An 18253-nucleotide genomic window follows, 5' to 3' on the forward strand; every position below is an offset into this window, starting at 1 on the left:
GAATTAATAAAACTAGAGATGGCCCAATGGTCGAAATTCGACCTTAGGTTCAACGACATTAGGAGTACTACCTATGTTTTGTAAAAAATATTGACTTTATAATTTTTTTTCAACTCTTGCCTCTGGGACTTAGCTGATCTCAGACTGGCCATGATTAAATAAAAAAAACTATAATCCATTTTCTATTTGTCAACTTGTTGTCAACAGACTTCAACCATAAATAAAAGAGAATAATTCGTATGTATAGGCTTGTCACTCAAAAATCTGTCATTTCTCATGTGTGTGTGTTGTAGTGTGTGTAATGTTTTATTTGTTAAAAAAATGTATGATAAAAGCATAATATCAAAATAATATTAGTTCGATGCACTCTTTCACCATATAAACTATAACTGTGCAAAAATTTCATGCACCTACGTTTCCCCATTTTCCGTAAAAAGGGTTACAAAGTTTTTCGTTCGCGTATTAATATTATGATTTAGTAATGTACATTTACCACATTTTTATACGAAACCGCAAACAAAATTTAACTGTCGGTCATTCCCTTAGGTTCGGCCGATACCGTAACCGAAATTGGTGAATAAATTTTTTTTTCTCCCAGTAAAACATACACGGTGTAACTACAAAAGAGTTAAACACCCGTTGAACAGTTCATTAGAGAAAAAATCAGTACAAAATGGTCTCAAAACAACTGTTCAACAAATGTTTAATCTTTTGTGGTAAGACCGACAGTGTTTAATAAAATATTACATTGATAATTTAATTGCAATTTGCAATCCAATTTAAGTACTTAAAAATTATGTCTTATTTACCTACTTTAAAAGTACTACAGCTGGTACTAATAAGTAACTTTAACGAAATAGCATGTCAATAGAGAGTACAATACGGTACGGATATATTTCTAAAGTAATTTATCGGAACGTCACAATCGCAGCTGAGAGGATAAAGGGAGATCTCTTCCGATTCACTTCCGCCGGCACATTACAATGCTCTAGTGTGCAAGCCTGTAAAAAGAGAAATGTTGCAGTAATATCCGATACATGCAGCTAAGCTCTTTGTTAGATATACAAAGTCTCGTGATTTGATAGCATACTTTTAATAGAATTCAAATACATTTTAAAGTTTAGGGTTGTTTAGTTCATTTATTTCTTCCTCTTTTATTTCTGTTCATTTTTAATTATTGACATTTTATTTTATTTTATTTTGAATAACGACTTCTTTTTGACACAAGTCTTTGTACAAATTACAATTCTACTAGATAACGTCCGTAACTCTGTTGCGCCGAATTTTGTAAATCGCGCCGGAACCGTACATTTTTCCACGACAAAAACTATCCTATGTCCTTTCCCGTTTCAGCAGTTTATGTGTAATTTATTATATTAACATTTATTATATTAGTAAGGATTTAGTATCGCATTGCAAAATTATACGTAAGCTATAATTTATTCTAATCTGCTTAGAAAATAAAGAGCAATTTGGAAATGCTTTTAATGTATTTAGTTATTTAGATAACGTTTTCATTGCGCATCTTAACCCAATTATTTGAGAGCGAGGAAAGGGTTGCGTGCCGTGAAGGTTATCACACGACACCGGAAAAATGCAATGTGCGTTTTAGTTTTTATTTGTTTACATACATGATAATATGAGTTTTGTGTGAACTTCCGTTGCCTCTTTACGAATTTAATAACATTTGGAATGGAGACACTGGGTTTCCCAAGATGATAAAGGATAGTTTTTATAAAGGCTAAATGCTTTCAGTTAACGAATTTCGGTGCAATAAAGTTGCGACAACGTTTGCACATAATATTATGTTATAATATTAATATGGGATTTATAATTGAAACGAAAGTATCGTTTCAATTATAAATCCCATTGGATTAAATCAAGGCCTACATCAAATATTCATTATGCATGAATAAACATAATTTTGCACATATTCATTAATACACGTATCGATATTATATTTTACAAAATTATTGGATAAACTTCATTTACTCGCTAGCTTTGGCAGATGGTTAATTTTATAATATATACTTATTGCCCGCAATATAAGGATAAACTGCAAAGATATTTTTTGAGTATCTCGAACAGTACGCAGCCACGTGATGTCGCAGTGTAAAAGCCCCTATTAGATAATAGTAGGGACTGCGAAACAATTCCAGCCACCCGCCACTTGACTGTATTAAGCTTTCACTGAATTACCTTACAGCACGGCATTATTGCGACCACAAAATGCACTGTAAAAACATTTTAGGAGACGACCAAAAATATTTTGTAATTTTTATTTTGTGAGGTCCGCTTAGAAGTAAGTTCGCCTTTCAAACAAGAATTTAGCAGACCTTTATGATACTCTTAGAAAAAAAATAGCCATCTAAGCATATAGAGTAGACTTAAGACTACTCTCTCTTTACTTTACAGTACAGTTAGTTAGTACTTAGTTCATAGTTGTCTAGCTTTTCTTCTCTCACTGCTAGAGGTTAAAGGCGGATTATTATCGTATATTGTGATCGTTGATCATAAACAAGGATTTTGGATAATTTTTAACGATTATTTACCAGGCTACGATATATTAACATCTATAGTAGGACCAATTATTGTAAAGCTTCGGAAGAGGTTTTGGCATGTGAATTAACTATTTAATATCCCGTTCTGATATTTTTACAAGAACATAACATCCCCGCTTGCTCATTTTAAAGCAATTTCCTATTTCAGTGACTGTTTTATCCCAAAACGTCTGCGAGCTAAAATTTATCGTCGTAAATTCGGATGCATGAACATTTTAAATCCAGAATATGATAAACCGCTGTTTTATACGTTTTATTTATACATATTTACTTTATAGCTTAGTTGTTTGATAGGATATATTGGTTAAGCAGAAATTGCTAGAAGATGTATAATGTGCATTGGTAATGTATATTGGGCAAAGTAAAAAATATGAGCCACGAATTTGTACTGTATTTTTAAGTGTTTATTTTAAGTATGTTGTTCGTCTTATCAAAATGAAGCCACTCACAAAAAATAGCTTGATAGTAATAAAAAAAATGTACTAGGGAACGATTCTCGAAATCGATTTAACATCGAAGAGCACTTCCCTTGGTAACGATTTAATTAATTAGGTATTGAGTTAATAACAATCCTACATAAAAAATAATAATCCAATAAGACTAATACGGATTCGTGGTAAATAAATTCAGACCCTAACGTTCTAAAAATAAAGTTGTAGATTATTTATCCCCGAATTATTTCCTATTAGGAAGAAGGAAATGAATGTATGGCGTATCACTTTATCACTTGGTCACCCTTCGTAGGGCCAAATCCATACAGATAATTAATAGGGGAAGTCCCCGGTGTCATATTTATTTTGATTATTAGGAAATTGTATTTCAATCTCAACATCGGTGTGGAATTGTGAGTTACTGGAGGGAATGCGTGTAATTTTGGCAATGGACGACGATGTAGGCTTTAGAGTGAGGCCATAGCTTTTTTCCCATTCCTGATTTTCTATCATTTGTAGGGGCTACCTCTATTTCACTGATGTAACGGGAAACCTAATTATTAAAATATTACAATAAAAAAGTAGAGCATTGTTGTATCCATCGAAGAAATTGATTCGCAGAGGGCCTACGTCATTTGGGCGGGCTATGTCAATTCAATATCTGTTTTCATACAAAAACGTCAATTGACAGTTCTCCTTTACCAGCAGCTAAGCGCCCATTGACATATTCATTTAAAGCCTTGGTGCACTATGTATGTTTTAAATTGTAATTTTCCATCTTTTTAATAAAAGATGGCCCCGTGCGAGTTTCTTACGACGACGGTTCTTCTCGCCAAGTTAGTTCCCGAACCGGTGGTAGGCACGTTAGTATCGACTTTCGGAAATTTTTTCAAATCAAATCAATAAAAAATATTTTGTTTGATTTGATTGATATTAGTTGCGATCTCTCGACTGGGTTTGACGTATTGCGACCAAATTATGTACGTCCGCCATCTGTCTATAAATCAACTTCTTCGGTTCTTTTCGGTTGACTTCGGTTAACCAATTTCCTTTAAAGTTAAACTTGGGACAAAATTCAATCTATGCTTACTACAGGATATTTCACGTTCCCAGAAAGATGTTATGACCGTGTGACGTCATATAACAGCAATTCACTTCACGATTTAAGACGTTTGCGATTATCCGAACATCGAGCGGCAGCGGCCTATTACAAAAACGATCGGTTTTTAAGATACACGTTTGAATATTTTTGAATGTAAGTATAAACAAAACGTTCTTCTGTTGTTTTTAGCCCCCAAAGAAATAGAGGGGTGTTACAAGTTAGATGTAACTGTCTGTCTCTCTGTATGTGTCTGTCGGTGGCTTCGTAGCATCCAAACTTATAGACCCATCATATTACTCGTAGTACAGTTTTTTCTTTGATTCAATCGGTACCATATTTTGCAGTTTGATTCATGACACTTATTAGAATTTTTAATCGGTGGTTCAATTTCTAAATTTAATTAACATTTATCTCTATCCATTTAAATACCATTATTATATATACATATAGTATTTATTTATTATACTTATAATACTATTTATTATATTTTATTGTATGTTGTAGCTATAGCTTTTGGTTCATATTTTATAATTTATTTATTTTGTCATTCATATAATATTATCTTATCTGTTCATTATTATTATTACTACTATTATTTTATTAGTTTTATTGTAGAAGTACTTGTTTATATTATAATATTACATTCATGATTGTGCACGTCCTATCTGCTATCCTTATCCAATCTCTCTCCGTAGGGCTGCTGGAAGAGATTTCTATTAGAAATAAGCAGATCCTTTGTGTCGTCTTACTGTGTGAATTGTTGTTTTGTTAATATTTCTTGTGCACAATAAATAATTAAAAATAAAAAATAAATAAATTAATAACATAATTTTTATTTTTAGTGTTCCTCCTAAACAGATTTTTAAATATACCTGAAAGCAAACATTTAGCCTTTTTTCTGTAAACTAATAATTTACCATTTTTTGTTTTAATAAGTTACAATTTTTACTATTACTTTCTTGCCAAATCAATCAATGGCAAAACAAAATCAGAATTCAAGTTTAATAGACTTTTGCAACCAGAGCCCAGAAACAACTGCAAAGTTTACCAAGCGATGCAACAAAATTAGATTCTAGTTTCGGTGGCACTGAAAAATTCGGTTGTATTGGGACCGAAACCGAAACTAGAGTTTTTGACCGTTACCGAATCCGAAACCGAAAACTACTCACAAATTTTCATCATAAGATTCGTCGTGAGACATAATATTGTACATTGTATACTGGGTACTACGCAGTACTCAGCAGGTTTAATAAAAATTAAAAACAGATTACTTTAAAACTTAGATTTTTACTTGCTGTCCCGGCAAACGTTGTTTTGCCATCTAAAGTATTTCGCCAAGTGATATTTTATTTTAAAAAACATAATTGATTTCGCCCATATTATTTTATTGAAGTGACTAAATAAGTATGTCACCATGGCAACGTCCATCGCTATCCCGTCGCACAATGGTCGCCGTTAGTCTCGAGTTGTAATAATTTACTATTATTTATTCAACAAATGCACTTATCAATATAATAAGTACCCAGTAGCCGATTCTCAGACCCACTGAATATGCGTATAAAATTTGGTTAAGATCAGTAAAGCCGTTTCGGAGGAGTACGCGGCCTAACATTGTGACACGAGAATTTTATATATAAGTTATTGAACTTACATTTACATATTGTGTCATCTACCTTCCTTGTAGATAATATTATTAAGTATCTAAATCAATTTGACTTCCTATAATAATTATAATGAGGCCGCCTTTGTGTACTTTCTTCTTATTATATTTACATTATTTTAAACTTTGTCTATGTGATTGTGCACAATAAATTATATTTTCACTTCATTTCATTTTCATAATTAAATAGCAATAGATATCACTTGCCATGTCACGGTATACCCCACCTGCTTCTACCGCGTTCCACTATTTTATGAATCGTTATTTCTTTCCAATATTTTTCGTAACCTCATTTCGTGGCTCACGATAATACTTTGAAGCAGTCTGGTTTCTGTAATATACATTTTGAACGTATTTATATTACCAACAAGGCAACAACACTTTAATGTTGATATTTTCGTGACTTTGTCTCGCAGAAAATATAATATGTAAGTACATCTTTCTTTTTTCTTGGTGTAGGTAATACCTAACCTTCGTCGTTGTGTGTGAAGAATGCTCTTCTTTCTTTAATAATATTACTATAACTAGAGAAGAGCCTTCCTAACCTAGAAATGACGTTGAAATTCCCCAAAACTTGACTACCTACAGTTTTTCTTTGACCCTGTCCCACCCCCATTTTCAAGAAATAAGTACATTTTAACGTTTAAGAGATACGTCATACGATCATCTTTTCAATTTACTGTAGCATTAACTAGTACAGTCTAATATTTATTTTGAACCACGACGGTTTTGCAAAAAGTAAAAACTAAAAACATTTTAAATATCAAAATAAATACAAAAATTTTGATTTGATTTTTTTTTTATGTGTATTTGATTATTATTAAACTGTGAGAAAATATCACAGTGTATTTTGTAATAATATTACTATAACTAGAGAAGAGCCTTCCTAACCTAGAAATGACGTTGAAATTCCCCAAAACTTGACTACCTATAGTTTTTCTTTGACCCTGTCCCACCCCCATTTTCAAGAAATAAGTACATTTTAACTTTTAAGAGATACGTCGTACGATCATCTTTTCAATTTGCTGTAGCATTAACTAGTACAGTCTAATATTTATTTTGAACCACGACGGTTTTGCAAAAAGTAAAAACTAAAAACATTTTAAATATCAAAATAAATACAAACATTTTGATTTGTTTTTTTTTAATGTGTATTTGATTATTATTAAACTGTATTTATAAAAGAAAATATCACAGTGTATTTTTATACAAATCGTAATAAATTTTAAAGCAACTACAAGAAATTGCAACACCAGACTTACTAGTGTATCTCACCTGTAAATTGTAATAGTAGAGTCGTAACTCGTAGTAGAGTTCCAAACCGATTTTTTTTATTTCTTTTATTTCTTCCTTGCTATATTTTTTCTTCCGCGCTTTCTTTTTTCTTCCTTATCCATGTACAACATTCACAAAATCAATTAATTACATAGGCACTTCGCAGTTTTCATTTCTGAATGAGTTGCGACAAGTTGCGACAGTTAATTTTAGTCAAACATTTCATTCGCCTTGACTTCGCAGTAAGTAGTAACACATCAGTGCAAATGTCAAACAATAAGAAGAAGAGCTTATTATTAAGTTATGTTCAATATTGTTAATTTGCACGAACGTACTTTTAATAATAATTGGGAACTTAGAGCGAATTTTCGCAAACCTTAGCTTCCCAACTCACCAACAGATGTCGCCCAACGGGGGCTAGATCGCGCTATAGGTTGTTCGTTCGTGAAAATACAAGTTCTTTGTTGGACGTTCGTTCGGCGAATCCCACATCGATTGTGATGTGGGGTTTATCCCACTTCTGATTTTATTTTTGGAATGACACTTTGTTTGAGTGTCATGATATATCTGTTTAATGCACGATCCCATAATAAAACGTTACTGCTTTCAAGTTGTTATCGGTGCAAAGTGCAAAGTTCCATACTGTCAAACAGTAAGAAGAAAAACATTAATCTTCTGAACTTGAATTAATTTTATAAATTATATACCATATTTTGAAATATTATATTTCCTGCGTACAGAAAATAACATTAAATACCTACTACGAATAATAAAAACTAAAATAATATCATTATCTCCTTTACACACTTTCGCATTTGTATATTAAGTATGGATAATGATAAGATAAGAGTGAAAAGTCGCTACCAAAAAAATATTGAAATAATATTCTTCCTTTAATAATATGATTTCTTTGTAAAATTTAATTTAATTATTCAGTTAAAATTTTGTTTTAACAAAAACAATTTTTTTTTACAAATCAGCCATACTACTCTATGGATTATTAATTGTTAATATTTATTATTATAATACGGCATTTTTAATTTTTATACTTATTGCTGCGCCGAAATTCGTTTGAGGTGAGGGAACCGTACATTTGTGCGAAAGTATCTTTGTGTGTTCTTTCGACCTGGGACACATGACACCAAATGACAATATGGGACAATGACGACCTCTGTAGCTCAGTTGGTAGCTCAAGCCGGGGGTCGCGGGTTTGAATCCCGCCGACGGAACAAAAAGTTTTCAAAAGTTCCTGGGTCATGGATGTGTATTAAATGTGTATCTTATAAAAATCTTAAATATATTCCCCCTTACTAATAAACATTGTATAAGCTTTGAATAGTTATACAGTGTTTTGTTCCTGTCACACAAGTGACATTTTTAATTGGATTGAAGAAGACAAAACATACAAACTATTCAAAGCTTATACAGCGTTTATTAGTAAGGGGGATAAGTGGATAATGTATAGTATAAAAGTATTAAATATAATATTTCCATTGTCTGGTACCCGTAACACAAGTCCTTCAGGTACTTAGCACGGGGCCAGCCAGATTGACGTGGTGTGAAGCATCCATAGATATTATATTATCATTAATTTTAATCAAAATCAGTTCGGCAGCAGCGTGCAGAGGTAACAGACAGACACACTTATTTATAATATTTGTAATAGATAGACACAGATAATATCGGACGAAATTAAATACGAGTATATAATCTTTTAATCTCATTTGAATATAACTTCAAAGCTATGATATTTATTTAATAATAATAAAAACGCGAAGGAGCGCTGATCAAAGACTCAGAGTAACTGTTGAGTAAACAGAGCATTAACTTAACTCCCTGTTAACAAATCGTGCCGATGTTTTAATGAGCCAATCAAAGGCTAGGCTAGGCTAGGGTTGCCAGCTTCAAGTTTTCTTTCAAATAAACTGAATAAAAATTGTTATATTTCTCTGCTTTTAATATTCTCAGAATGTCTACATGTTGATTTACCAAGGGTTCGGGAAAAAATAAAGAAAGAATAACTAACGCGGCCGGTGGCGTAAGAAACTCTAGCGCCGTTAAGGGAAAAAAAGGGAGGAAAAAACTAAAAAATCGCAGTGTGTTGTTTGTATGTTAAGTATCTAATCTTTTATCTTTAAACGAGCAATTCTTGTATATAATATATTATAATTGGAATCTTGGAATCGGCTTCAACGATTTTCACGAAATTTAGTATATAGGGGGTTTCGGGGGCGATAAATTGATCTAGCTAGGAATCATTTTTAGAAAATGTCATTTTATTCGTGTTTTATCGAATACCGAGCAAAGCTCGGTCAAATAGCTAGTATTAGTAATGGGCAATGGCTATTTAGGTACAGAAATTAGTGTTTTCTATCACTATTTCTTCAAATTATATTTTGAACTTAACAATCCTTATCCTTACTAATATTATAAATACGAAAGATTGTCTGCCTGTCTATTACTTATTAACGGTTAACTTTAATTAACTATATAATTAAAAAAATAAATTTGTATGTAGATACTAGATACTTTAAGACACGGGAGAGGATATAGATTTGTAATTACACCATATTTTTTTCCGAAACAATTATTTCAAAAAAATATGGTGCCGGCGATAAAGGAATCTATCGCAATTCGCATCCAAAGCTAGCAGAACTTCTATTACGGTACCTATATTTAACTTGGTTGCTTTAAGAGTTTACTGTTTAGACAGTTTGATTTCATAATATTTCGTAGACCCCCTACGCCGTAGAGCTGTTATGCATTATTATTACACGCAAGTGTTAGAAAATGAAATAAGAATATAGAATTGAGATTATAATAGTAACAATTAAACAAAGGAATAAAGAAATTACAATAATTTGAAAAGTAAGGTTATCAAAAATGTGGCAAATAACTAGGTTATTTAGCTGTACCTCGAAGAAGATGAAAGTATTTGTTATCTGTGAAATATGCACCTCGAAGTAGATAAAAATGATTATTATCTGTGAAACATGATAAGGAAGTTTTGGTTCATTTAGATACTTATTTATCTAATTATCGACACTTAATGTTTATTTCAGTTAGAAGTTGTTATTTATAATATTGTTGCAATTAAAGATATGTTATAAATGTATTGTTCGAAATATCTAGGATATTTCGAACATAAATACTTAAATGAGAAATGAAACGTTTAGAGGGCTCACACATTGTATTATCCAATAGAAATGTTATGGTTGGCTGATTGGATAAAGGGAATATTTCCGGTCAAATTAAAATAATATTTAATAATTAAAATATCATACAAGATATAATATTGACTTATTATTGATTGGTCAATGGGTTTAGCCAATAGATGGAAATATCCCCTGGTCAAAGCCAAACCCGGGATATATAAGCCATAGAAAGTCGTAATTGGGTCACTTTCCCTGGTGACCTGGAGACGGCTGAACAGTGAGTTAAGTACTTTTCTATTGTACTTATTATCCGCCATATTTTATTGTATTTGTGTTGCTTTGTGTTTATTAGGTGGATAATATTACTTAAATGTTATTTGATTATTGGTTATGCCTTTTCTATTATTCTTAATGACTTGATTGTTGTGTGTACTGTGTTTTGTTTTGTAATTTATACTGTTGAAAAGAATATTTAGACCCACCGAGTTTCTTGCTGGTTCTTCTCGGTGGGAAGGTCACTGAACCAGTGGTAGGGCCTTGGACCGACAATAAACATATTCTATCGTCTATATATTTTTTATTTAACTACCCTCACTTCTGATGACCATAATCTTTAATGTTAATTATCAGTTAATTTTGATATTTCTAACCTTTGAGTAAGTAATTATTACATAGAGTCGTCCTATTTCTGTCATCAGAAGTGGGATCCTTGATCTACGTCCACTGCGTTTTTACTAATCCGTTTTTTTTTTCTGTTCTCGAGGGTTGATGTGAAGCTGTAACGGCCGCCGTAGGCAGGAGGCCTACGGCGGTAAAGAAGACCCGCACCGTCGCGTCATGTGTCGTCGCGACGTCGTGTGTCGTCGCGACGTCGTGTGTCGTCGCGTCGCCGCGTGTCGTCGTGTCGCCGCGTGTCATCACGTCGCCGCGTGTCGTCGCGTCGTCGTGTGTCATCACGTCGTCATGACGTGTCGTCGTGTCGGCCCACGACAGGGCTGCTGTTTGCCATCGATTTAGAAAAACGAGAAATTCTGAAGGTACCCACAATTTGCAGTTTAAAAGTTAAAGTCAAATCTTTATTCAGAACTGCTAATGTATTATATTGTAATGAGAAAAATTTAGTATAATATCATGATATGTAAGGAGAAACGTAGTTGTAAAAATATGATTAATAATAATGTGTAAGATGATTATTATTAAGGTTGTTTTAAAATTCAGTTTTAAACTTTACAATTGAATTTTTTATCAAGAACACTAAAATTGCTGTATTTAATCTCAAATAATAGACATATTTTGTGGTAGAATAATGGAAGTAAAGGTTCGAATCGCATCACTTAACAGTAATGTTAAAACTATACTCTCTGCTCGAGTTATTCTGATTGAGGATACGGCCCTTGCCGTAATAACGGTTATAATCAAAAACGTTTCAAATTAAATCATCCAAATACGAGCAAGTCGGTAAAAATTATTAGTTATTTTCATTGTAATCAACCAGGCCATATAAAGAATCAATGCGAATCGTTTTCAAATAATAATTTTCAGAATGACAAGAAAAAAAAAGCGGGTAGGTTATACTTTCCTATATAAGATTATTTTTTTAGATCAAGCGAATTTAAGTTAACCAAAGTAAGCTACGTATTTTTAAATTTAGATGTCGATGCCTTTTTCAATACCGATGCTTGTTTCTAAACGCCATTATTTCTACAAATACTTTAGTTGGAAAGTTTTTACTAAAATGAAAATTCCGAAAGGGCGAAATATGATTTATCTCTCGAACTTGATAATTATATGGCTGAGGATCACCGTTGTCGTTATGAGACATCATTCAATTTAAAGACATTCAGATTATTTTTACAGAATCTTAAATTTTTGTTGGCATTCTAATACCATTTTAAAATATTGAACAAGGCTTAGAATATTTACAAGAAAAACTATTTCAGCTGTAAGCTCGTCTGGTTTCACTATAAATATACAAGAAAAAAGTGTAAATATTACATTGACAATATTGAAAAGTATTTAGGTTGGATGGTGTCATGCCAGGTGAAAGTAAATTTAAAGCCCTAGCTAGGTTCCCAATTCCCAGTATTAGGTACTGGTAGGTATTAAACAGGTTAGACAGTTTATGGGTCTTGCCACTTGTTTTGTAAAATTTGTTCCTGATGTTGCGTCACGAACATCATGTATATACTTATATTATCAGAACCTTTAAAAAAAAAAAATCAGATAAATAGGAATGGGGTCTGCCCAAGACGTTGCTAGAAGTTATGTAATAAACTGCCTTATTTCTCGTACACTACTTACCATTTTTGACTCTAGACTTCCAATAGAATTACACACAGAAGCTAGTTCCATATCGCTATGGTCCGATTTAGTTTCAGAAACTGGGTAAAGAAAACAAAGTGGTTACTTATTAGCAAAATAACCATTAACCAGCCCAAAAGAATCTAGATAATTATTGTTATTACAATTTAGAAATATTAGATATTTACAATGGTCTCAAGCATTTATTTAGGATTTATCCTATCGGTATAAAGTTCAAAATAGTTACGGACTGTAACGCTATTAAGTAAAAAAAAAAATAATTAAATAATACTTAATAGTCAATGTCGAATCTCCTTAGTCAAAATTCAAAGTAGATTCGGAGGAAATAGAAATAAAAAAAAAGGGGAAATAAACCTTATACAAATTGAAGATGATATTTCACATTCATAGTTAAAAAAAAAAAATGCTGAAATTAAAGATTTAGAAATCCAAATCTTATTGACAAAATTAGCTGCAGGGATTTGGAATTTGGATAGAAATCGTTATCTAGTACATGATATTTTTTATGCTTTAAACAAATATTTCCATTCTTTGTTAACGCACAATATTTAAAGCTGCAGGTACGTACTAAAAGGTTATAAGTAGATTAAGTTTATTAAAGCTCGTTTACGATGAAAACTGTCATGTTGGGGCGTTACTCACATTGTCTCGACAAGGTAGCACATAAAGTAGGACAGTACTTTTGGTTTCCAGGTATGATTAAATTTATTTAAAAAAATACATTTCCTATTGCTTAATCTGTATGAAATTGGAAAGTTCATCAGGACCAAGGCAAGGTTTTTGCATCCAATCGACAATCAAGCAGTTTCGTTTTCAATTCAATTCAATTTCTTTATTTGCAAAAGGTGTATTAGTAAAGATGTTACTGGAGTTGAACATGGTACCTTCACATTTGCCCAATTGCGCAGACCAATAGGTAGCTTATAAACTATACTATAATTTAAAATATTAAGTACAATTATTCTTACAAATTTAGCAAGTATTATTAAATTTTCCAGATGTGTTATATAAAAGCAAATAATTTGTACCTACGTGGTTCACTTTTATTATAACCAATAATTGTCAATAATAAATAATTAGACAGAATTAAAATCTATTGCGGATGTTAATTATACTCATTATTTATGGTTTATTTCATAGAGAAATAGTATTATTTTATAATTCAAGATAGGGATGATTAATTATGTTAAAAATTAACTTACAATTATTATTAATTATCAAATAAAAATATAATATCGTAGAGTTCTTTAGAACATTAATTGAATTTTATAAAATTCATTTAGGTTGTACAGGTCCATTTAATGTATCAAAGGAAGGTTTTAAGTATAACAATTTTAAGTTGTTGGGTAATAGTTAATGGTTTTATCGTTTCCATAAGCCATGACTTTAAATTCTCAAGAATTAATTCCAATAATAAGAGAAACTATAACGCTTTTTTTGGCACAGTTTTTTAGTTATTATATACCTTGGTACTAAATTTATTTCACAGCAATTAAGAAGTATCTTTAGAGTACTAAATAATAAATACAGATCATCATAATAATTATTACGATAGGTACTGGTACTTCCCTTGGCAATCGCCAAGTCGAAAGATATGTTTCGACAGTAATTACTTAATACATAATATGTTAAATTATGAACAATTTTCGAGTCATCGTCAGATTGGCCGAACGGGCCATGAAAAGTACAACAGTCTAATAATATTATGTTTCGACTCAATATTATGTTATATTATGTACAATTTTCGAGTCATGGTCAGATTGGCCGAACGGGCTATGAAAAGTACAACAATCTATCAATAATACTTATATTAATGGGGTTAAAAGTCAGTGTTTAAGTATTAGGGTAAAATGAAGGTCTTAATGATGATAACTATATATCAAAATATGTCTGATCGCGAGTTAGCAAAACGTTTAGTACAAGTAGCAAAATATAAGTTTAAACAGCGTTTGATCAGGCGATCTGGTAAATGTGAACCAAGATCATAGACGAAATGATTAATTAGGACAAAAGTTTAAGTTTGTATGAGGTTTGTTATTCTTCCAAATGGTCGCTTCTCTCTAAGAGATATAGTTACTTTACGGGATATATAACGGTAACGAAAAGAAAGGTCCCAGTTTTGGCCAGGAGAGTGGGTCAGTGAAAAACATTGCTGTTAAAGATGCTATAAAATAGATAGTAATTAATAATCTATAAATAATTTAATACCTAGCTATTGAAGATAAAACTATTTTTGCACTGTAATAATTATTGGAAATGGAATAATTATAACTGTTTATCGTAATATGTACTAGCGAATTCTAAAATGATTTTGAATATTGTGGAGTACTGTTATATATTGTGTGATATTGTTATAATCTCAGTTTGTTTTTTAAGTGGCATATGATTTTAGTTCAATTGAACATGAAGTTCACTGTTCAATTGATGATATAGATGGCAATGTCATAGATAACATAGATAAGGCCTGATGAAAATGGAATTGACATTGGGAATACATAATGGCGAACAACCCATCCCTTTGTTATAAGTATGTATTTAAGCTTTCCCAGTTTGTCCTAGGTTACATGTTACCGGTTGATAGCGGGGCTATCTGTTGTTTGAGATGGTGACGTGGCGCGGCCACGGTATGGGATTGTTTAATGCTTAAACTTATTTAGTTGGCATTGGGAATACATAATGGCGAACAACCCATCCCTTTGTTATAAGTACTTAAGCTTTCCCAGTTTATCTTAAGTGACGTGTTACCGGTTGATAGCGAGGCTATCGGTTGTTTGGGAGTTGGACAGTGTGGCGCAGCCACGGTATGGGATTGCTTAAATAAAGGTTTGAAGTAATAATTAAAGTAAAAAGTAAACGCTTCGAGGCGAAGCTTTATCAGAATGGCCGGACAAATAAATAGAATGGAAAACAAAGCGATTTTATGTTATCTATGACTGGAGATTGTTTTGGCATTTTTTTTTTTTTTGTAGCTTCTAGGCGAAGCATTATCAGTATGGCCGTGTTAGAAAATGAAATAAGAATATAGAATTGAGATTATAATAGTAACAATTAAACAAAGGAATAAAGAAATTACAATAATTTGAAAAGTAAGGTTATCAAAAATGTGGCAAATAACTAGGTTATTTAGCTGTACCTCGAAGAAGATGAAAGTATTTGTTATCTGTGAAATATGCACCTCGAAGTAGATAAAAATGATTATTATCTGTGAAACATGATAAGGAAGTTTTGGTTCATTTAGATACTTATTTATCTAATTATCGACACTTAATGTTTATTTCAGTTAGAAGTTGTTATTTATAATATTGTTGCAATTAAAGATATGTTATAAATGTATTGTTCGAAATATCTAGGATATTTCGAACATAAATACTTAAATGAGAAATGAAACGTTTAGAGGGCTCACACATTGTATTATCCAATAGAAATGTTATGGTTGGCTGATTGGATAAAGGGAATATTTCCGGTCAAATTAAAATAATATTTAATAATTAAAATATCATACAAGATATAATATTGACTTATTATTGATTGGTCAATGGGTTTAGCCAATAGATGGAAATATCCCCTGGTCAAAGCCAAACCCGGGATATATAAGCCATAGAAAGTCGTAATTGGGTCACTTTCCCTGGTGACCTGGAGACGGCTGAACAGTGAGTTAAGTACTTTTCTATTGTACTTATTATCCGCCATATTTTATTGTATTTGTGTTGCTTTGTGTTTATTAGGTGGATAATATTACTTAAATGTTATTTGATTATTGGTTATGCCTTTTCTATTATTCTTAATGACTTGATTGTTGTGTGTACTGTGTTTTGTTTTGTAATTTATACTGTTGAAAAGAATATTTAGACCCACCGAGTTTCTTGCTGGTTCTTCTCGGTGGGAAGGTCACTGAACCAGTGGTAGGGCCTTGGACCGACAATAAACATATTCTATCGTCTATATATTTTTTATTTAACTACCCTCACTTCTGATGACCATAATCTTTAATGTTAATTATCAGTTAATTTTGATATTTCTAACCTTTGAGTAAGTAATTATTACATAGAGTCGTCCTATTTCTGTCACAAGCGAAAAACTTTGGATCCCCTTTGACGAAAAATGCGGAAACGTAATTTTAGCCATAAATGGCTCATGCAAGCCCATTGGGGCCTCTCTTGGCCTCGGCGGGGCAAAAAGCCCCAACAGAGAAGAGCCTGCGCAGCAGCAGGCGCTCGCCGGCGGAGTCGTGGTGTAGGCTCACGCGATCCCGCGGCCCGCCCAAGGCGCATAGTGGAGTACCGCCGAGTTTTTAGTGGGTAGGGGCTGCGTCCACCACCATCTTCGGACCCAGCAGAGACCCACATACTTGCAGATAGGACCCCATCCCCCGCAAGATGCTTAAAAGCATTTTCTCGGCGCAAAAAAAAAAAAGGTGAATGAAATTTTGCACCGTTATAGTTTATATGGTGTAGAAGTGCATGGAGCTAATATTATTTTGAAATTATGCTTTTATCATAAAATTTTTTAACAAATAAAACATTACACACACTACAACAACGTGCACACTCCCAATTACCATGTTTTGACTGACAAGCCTATACACACGAATTTAACTCCTTTTGTTTATGGTTGAAGTCTGTTATCAAGTTAAAAATAGATTGTTGTTTTTTTTTATTAATTCTGAAATAGGCAATGCTTTAAACGGGGAGAGCCAAAAGAAGAAGATAATTTTTCGACCATTGGGCGATCTCTAGTAGACTATAAATCAGTCGTTTTCTTCGTTATTCTTTGAATTGTTTTCGACTTCTTAATTTAATTACTCTTAAAATAGAATTACTCGAACGTAACAAATATTAAACCTTAATATCTCTATAAACAATCTATTACCGTCAACCCTAGTTAGGTACATCTTATTATGCGTTTTAGCTTGTCAGAATTTACAGGAAAAACATTTTATTAATACACAATTTAATTTGCAGAGCACTGATTTAACTGAAAGCTTCCTATTTTTTAGATTTTTACGTACAAAATAAAATTCTGCGGGAAGCGTACAATTTCCTGCGACTGGATATGCCAAAAATATTTTTTTTTGGATACCGTACATCTTCTTCATCATCATCATCATATCAGCCTATAGTCGTCCACTGCTGGACATAGGCCTCTCTCAATGAACATCTTATATTATATAAAATTCTCGTGTCACAATGTTAGTTACCGCACTCCTCCGAAACTTAACTGATTTTTACCAAAATTATATACATATTCAGTAGATCTGAGAATCGGTTACTGGCTACTTTTTATATTGATAGGTGTATTATTTTAATGAATAATAGTAAATTATTATAACTCGAGACTGACGGCGACCATTGTTTGTGCGACGGAATAGCGATGGACGTTGCTATGGTGACATTTAGTCACTTCAATATGGCAAAGAAACGTTTGCCGGGACAGATAGCTTTCCTATAAAAAGTAAAATTCTTCCCAGTCCACTCTATAATTTTATCAAAATTAGTGCAGTACTTTATAAGCCTACGATGGAATCAACCAAAAATTTTCTCTTCATAATATTCATAATAAATATACTTATATATTTACACTTTCTGTAATAAGAGATATATTAATATACGGCTAATCAGCGTAAGGTAATTTCGGATAATTTTGTCGCCTGGCACCACGTTATGTCATATACAAAACTAAATAATAATACTTTAGGGTGTGTACTTGTATATGTACCCTTTCACATCTAAATCTCTATATTAGACACA

This window comes from Aricia agestis, chromosome 16 (genome assembly GCF_905147365.1).
Source record: "Aricia agestis chromosome 16, ilAriAges1.1, whole genome shotgun sequence".
Classification (NCBI taxonomy): Eukaryota; Metazoa; Arthropoda; class Insecta; order Lepidoptera; family Lycaenidae; genus Aricia; species Aricia agestis.